Below are 6,874 nucleotides of genomic sequence, written 5' to 3'. Positions count from 1 at the left end.
GGTGGATGTTTGGATTGGTTTTAGTTTTTTATGATTAAAAAGAAGACTGCAATGTATATCCTCGAAACTGTATCCTTACAGACTTCTTTAGGACAAATTCTTAAAAGAATTTCTGGGAAACAGGTGTGCAGTATTTTGAGCTTTTAAAACATAGTACTCAACTGCCCCATACTCTATCTTTTAAATCTTTGCCAAGAGAAGTGGGAACTCATTGTTGTTTTAATTTGCGTTCCCTTAATTGTTAAGGATTTTGTTTTTGTTTTCTTCACACTTGATTTATTCTTTATTAGATCAACTCATCAGGTTGAGATTTTCATCTCTTGCTTATTCTCTGTTTCCTGTTCCTAGAAGAGGGCTTGACACACAGAAGTAGCTCAAACATTTGTTAAATGTCGCAAGGATTACCTTTCCTGTCATTTGCTCACTTTTTTTCTAAAAGGTGTTTGTATTTTTATTATTATATTTGAAGAGTTTTTTAATATGCTAAAGATATTAGCTCTTTGTCACATACAGTGCAAGTAGTTTTCCCCTTTTGCTTTTTATGTTTTAACTTTGAAGATTTTCATTTTTGCATGTAGAAATATTAATATTTTACAAGGTCAACTGTATCAGTATGTTCTTTAGTTTTGCTTTTCCTGTGCAGCTTGAGAAAGGGTTTTCTATTTCTAGAATGCTAAACCTGTAATCTCGATTTTTTTCCTAATTACTTCTAATGGTTTCATTTCAGACCTTTAAATTATTAATCTAGGTGAACGTGTGTTGATGAAAGGTAGGGATTTGCCTTGAATTTTTTTTTCTCCCAAACGATTTGCCAGTTGTCACAATAATCTCTGTAAGACCTTTGAAGACCGAGAGCCAGAGAAATAGAACTAACATTTATTGGAGGGGCTTCTCGCTCTATGTATCCCCTGACAGAGTCTTGCAAGGTAGACGTTATCTCCAGTTTTCAGACCAGGAGACGGAGGCCTAGAGAGATAAGAAGTTTGTTCAGAGTCACTTAGTAAACGCAGGCCCACTGGCCCGATGGCCCCTCCGTCCCCGCCTCTGTGTATGTCAGTGCTGGGGGTATTCTGCCCAGTGGTGGGGCTGCAGGAATTTGATAGTTGCTAATAGAAGGCTATGTAAGCCATTGAAAAATGAAATTCTCAAGTTAGATGTTTAGAGAAAAGTAGTATTTTCGAGAAGGAAATTTCCTAATATCTGATACGGTCCCCGAAACATATTTCTTGGCTCTTGGACTTGATGTTGCCAAAGATAGTACAGCAGTTAGAAGAAGAGAGTGTGCATTTTAAGCACCTAACATGGAATGAAGGTTAACATGTGAAAAATGAGGATAATGATTGTTATTTGAGATATGTAAAATGTACTCAAAGTCATAAGTATTTGGCAATTCTAGAATGGCAAGCATTATTATTTTATTGTTATAACGCAATTTGCTCTGTCGAGCTGGGGCCTAGCATGTAAAGTGATGTTGTTAAACAGTGATGTTTTGTTCAGTAGTTGTGCTTTGTGTGTAGTTTTTATGCAACAGCAATAATTTACCATAACGCTCTTTCCAAATCGTGAGCTAAATGTGAATAATTTAAGCATATTTTAATGATGCTAAGAATTTAAATTCTGCAACAGCATTAATTACTGACAAGGTAACATACTTCTTAACACCTAAAGTGATGTAAAATAATTATGCCTTTTTAGAGGCTTGTGGTTATGCATATGGGCATATGAATCTGCATTTTTACATTCAGTTATCTTAATTATTGGACACAATTAATTTCAAACAGAAATGTGGACAGAATAATAATTTTGTGTTTTATAAGAACAAAATGTATTTTATGTATTATATAAGTATATTTTATTTGTATAATTATGAACAATATATAACAAATAATGTAAAATATATGACTAAATCCTATATAATAGATATTATAAAGCAAATACTACATAGCCATATTATATAGTAAGTGTATTGCATATATAAATTGTAAATTATATAAAATATATGTTATTAATAATATTTGCATTTAGAATTGAAAGATGATATGGTGTCATTTTTTGCAAATATTTTCTTCTGGTATGGCTTGCTTTTTCATTTTCTTAGCAATGTCATTTGAAGAGCATACACCTTAATTCTGATGGAATTTGATTTTGATGGAACTTGATTTATCATTATAGTTAATACTTTCGCATCCTAAGAATTGGTTGGCTCCATCAAGGTTGTGTAGATTTTCTCCTGTTTTCTTCTAGAAGCTTTATGGTTTAGCTTTTACTTTGAGGTCTATGATCTATTTGAAATGAATTATTATGTATGGCGTGAGGTATGTTTTAAGGTTCATTTTTTTTCCCATATGGATATCAAGTTGTTCTAGCACCATTTGTTGAAAGGTTCTATTTTTCTCACTGAATTACTTGGTGCTTTTATAAAAGGTCAGTCATGTGCTCGTGCAGATCCGTTTCTGGACCCTGCATTCTGTCCCATTTCTACACATATGTCTCGTGGTAACACCACTTCACCTTAACTATTGTAGCTTTACAGTAAGTTTTGAAATCAGGCTGCACAAGTCTTCCAACTTCATCCTTTTATTCAAAATTGTTTTGACTATTTTTGGTATCGCCGCATAAATTTTGAAGCAATTGTAATTGGTACAAAAATGCATGCTGGGATTTCTATTTGAATTTTTGTCATCTCTGTAGATCAGTCTGAGAGAATTGACATCTTAACAGCATTGAGAATTTAAGTCTATGAACATGGTATATTTCCCCATTTACTTAGGACTTTTAAAATTTCTCTCAGGAATGCTTTTGAAGTTTCAGTGTTTGGTTCTGTACACTTCTGATTCAATTTATTCTTAAGTATCTTATGAATTTGATCTGGTATACAAATGGTATTTATAAAAATTTCATTTTTCAATTATTTTTTGCTTATATATAAAAATAGAAATTATTTCTATTTTTAGAAATAATTTCTATTTAACAATAATTTCTATTTTTATATATCAATCTTGTATTCTGGAACCTTGTTATATTAATTAATTCTGATGATATTTACAATAAATTCCTTAGCATTTTTCTATGTAGATAATTATGTTGTCTATGTCTCCCTTTCCAATTCTTTGTCTTTTATTTATTTTTCTTGTCTTATCGCATGGCCATATTTTTGACTTTCAGTACAAAAGTGAAAAGAACTGGTGAGAGCAGGTTTTTTATCAGGAATGGTTGTTCAGTTTTGTCCAATTTCTTTTCTGTATGTATTAAAATGATCTGATGATTTTCTGCTTTATTATATAATATGGTGAATTACTTTGATTGATTTTTAAAAATTGAATCAATATTGCATTCCTGGATGAACTCCACTTTGTCATTATATATTGTCACTTTTATTTATTCCTGAATTTTTAAAACTTTTTTTTGAGCAATATATTCATGAGAAATATTGCTCTGTCATTCTTTTTCTTATAATGCATGTGTCAGGTTTTGGTATTAGGTTTATGCTGGCTTAATAAAATGAGTTGGGAAACATTTTTTCCACCTCTGTTTTTTGAGAGAATTTGTATAAAATTGACATTATTTCTTAAAGTTTGCTCATGTCTGGGTAGAAACGCTAGTGAAGAATGGAATAAACCTCTGAAACTCCACAGGTGTTGAAAGTCGACGAGTCTTGATGGATCAGAGCAAGGCAGTTTATTATTTATAGCACAGCAAACAGTCAGAGCATTCTCTGCCTCAAGTTCCACAGGGTGATGTTTTTGAAGCCAGTTAGATGGCTATGCATGCAATGGTTTCTATGCTGTAGCTAGAAACCCAGAGCCAAAGGCTCAGTACTCTTTTTTATTGGCAAGCAGCAAACAAGCCAGTACACTCCCCGTGGGGTGAGTAGATAGATTCATGGCAGTTACTCTGTGGTTGCTTTGACCTATTTAACTGCTTGTGTAACCGGCCACAGCAACTGCCCAGTGCTAGGGTTGTTTAGGCATTGCAACATGGCATACTTAGTTAGGAAATTCAGAGGTGCTCAGGGCCCATGGCAGATTGCCTCTCCCAGCAAAATCACCTGGGAATGGGGTTTTCTTAGGGTGAAGGTTTTAATCACAGGTTCAATTTCTTTCAAAGAGATTGAGCTATTCTGATTTTTTTTTTCTTGAATAAGTTTTGGTAATTTGTGTCACTTCAGGAATTTATTTCATCTAAGTTGTTGAAGTTTATTGACATGAAGTATTCATAATAATTCTTTGTTATTCTTTTACTATCTGTAGGCTCTATTGTCATTCCTGATATTGATAATTTGTGCTTTTTAAAAAAATATATTAGCCTTGCCAGGGCTTTATCAACTTTGTTGATTTTTTTCCTAAGAAACAAACTTAGACTGTTAAGTTTCTCTATTTTTTAGACTATTTTCTATTTCACTGATTTCTGCTTTTATCTTTGTCTTAGTTGATGTTTAATGTTTTTCTAGCTTCTTAAGATGAAACTTCAAATCTGATTGAAGTTTTTAAATCTTCTTTTTTCTAGAATAGGCACTTAAAACAATAGTTTTCCCTCTGAGCCAGCTTTAGATGCATTCCACAAATTTCAATCCTTTGTGTTGTCATTATTATTCAGTTGAAATATTTTCTATTTCTCTTGTGCCTTCTTTAATCCATAGATTACATAGGACTATGTTATTTAAGTTTCATTGCTTTTTCTAGATATATTTTTTATCGATTTTATTAATTCGTTAATTTTAAATTTAATTTCATTATGGGTGGACTCTATAAGATCTCAATCTTTTGAAATTTACTGAACTCATTTTAATGCTTAGCATATAGTCTATCTTGGTGCTTACATTCTGCATGCACTTGTAAAGATGTGTATTTTGATGTTTGGTTTTATCATTCTGTAAATATTAAGTCAAACTGGTTTATAATATTGTTCAGGTCTTCTCCTTCCTTAATAAATTTTTGTTTACTTGTTCTATCAATTACAGAGACATTGATATCAGAGTCTCCAACCATAAATGTAGGTTTGTCTTTTCTCTCTTTAGTTCTGTCAGTTTTTGAAGCTCTTTTACCTTGTGCATACATATTTGGAATTACAGGTCTTCTTCATGAAATGTTTCTTTTATCATTATGAAATATTTTTCTTTATGTCCTGTAATATTTCATTTCTTAGCATTTAAATTATTTGATAATTATATCGGTACCACAGATCTCTTATGATTACTATTTGCATGATATATTATTTCCCATCCTTATCCTGTCAATTTGTGTCTTTATCTTTACATTCAGAATAATTGATAATATTGTTATTTGTTTACTATTTGTGACTTCCGGTTTTTGGTCCTCGGTTACTCCATTCTTGCCTTAAAAAAGGGGATTAATAAAATACTTTTTAGTATTCTATTTTATTTTCTGTATTGACTCCTTGGCTACATTTTATATTATTGGTTCTTTAGTGGTAGCTCCTGGGGCCAACAATATGGGTCTTTAACTTATCAAAGTCTTGGAATTGATATTGTTCTGCTTCATACTTCAGTCTTCACATTTTATATCTGACACTTTCCACTTCCTACTTCACCCTTTTCACCGAACAAATGTAAGAACTTTCATACAGTTTAGTTCCATTTACCCACATCTTTTCCTCTGTGGGATAGTTGTCAGGTAGTCTACTTTTTTTATAATTATAACCTGCAACTTACAGTGTTATTATTTTTGCTCTAAACCATGTTTTTAAGACTTCTAAGGAGATCTAGAGAAAAAAAGACGTGGTCTTTTATACTTATGCATGTATTTACCTTCGCTGGTATGCTCCATTTCTTTCTATATATCGACGTTCATTTCTCTTCAGTCTGGAGAACATCTTTTACCCTTTCTTGTTGTGCAGGTATGATGGTGATGAATGTCTTCAATTGTAAGAAAAATTGAAATGTGTTCATTTACTCTAATATTTGAAGGTTATTTGCAGTTTTATGTATTAACTCTCAGAGTCCCACTTCATCTTGGCCTGTACTTTATAGTATTTGGTGGCTATTCTTCAAATGTTGTGTTTTTGGGGTTATGGTTAATGCCTTGTGTCATTGGCAAGAAAGTTTTCTTCTTTTTTTTCATTATTTTTTTAGGCAAGGCAACCCTTGGTTGACCTCACAGATTGCAAGGACCTGGTCAGCTTACAATTCCTTATTTTTTTATGCCTACAGCACCTGGTCTTCCTAGGTGGTCTCTCATCCAAGTACTAACGAGGCCCGACCTTGCTTAGCTTCCGAGATCAGATGGGATCGGGCTTGTTCAGGGTGGCATGGCTGTAGTCTTTGTTCTTTTATTAAAATATTTTTTTTTTGTAGGTTTTAAGCTGAGGTTAATATACAAAATGACTTTTTTCGTCATATCCAACTGGGAGTCCACACACTGAGTTTAAAATGGTTTCGGTCTAATTAGTTGTTGCAGGTGATTTGAGGAATAAAATGATAGGAATAAGAGCAAACGTTGTAGAAACTTCTGAGCAAAGTATTTAACTGTGAAATTTTATTATTAAGAATAATCTGATTCTAAAATTTATGTTGTGGCAACTCTATAATCAGCTATAGTCCTTATCTATCTATCTATCATCATCACCTATCATCACCTCCCAATAAGATGTGTATCACTCATGCACTAGCTTATTTATTCAAAAATATTTATTGAGCACTACCTATACGCCAGGCGCTGTGTTAGTTCCTATTTTAAAAGGGCAGCATCAAGATGAGGAATGTTTGAGTAATTTTTACAAATGAAAATAATGACTCAAAGTGGCTGTCTACTGTCCTTTGCATAGAGTTGACACTCCACACTCACTGACCAGTTAATGTGCATATTTCGGCAACTGGTTTTGGAATGGGAAGGGTGCTATCTTTCCTCCGTTGTCT

At 32.7% G+C, this 6,874-nt stretch overlaps 1 pseudogene; it reads right to left on the bottom strand.

Moving 5' to 3' along the window:
- Window positions 1-6,160: 6,160 nt before the first annotated feature.
- Window positions 6,161-6,279, bottom strand: LOC112481174 (annotated as a pseudogene).
- Window positions 6,280-6,874: the final 595 nt, after the last annotated feature.

This window comes from Pteropus alecto, unplaced genomic scaffold (assembly GCF_000325575.1).
Source record: "Pteropus alecto unplaced genomic scaffold, ASM32557v1 scaffold205, whole genome shotgun sequence".
NCBI classification, from domain to species: Eukaryota; Metazoa; Chordata; class Mammalia; order Chiroptera; family Pteropodidae; genus Pteropus; species Pteropus alecto.
Note: the sequence above shows the minus strand (reverse complement) of the source record. Positions and strands in the feature narration are given on the sequence as shown.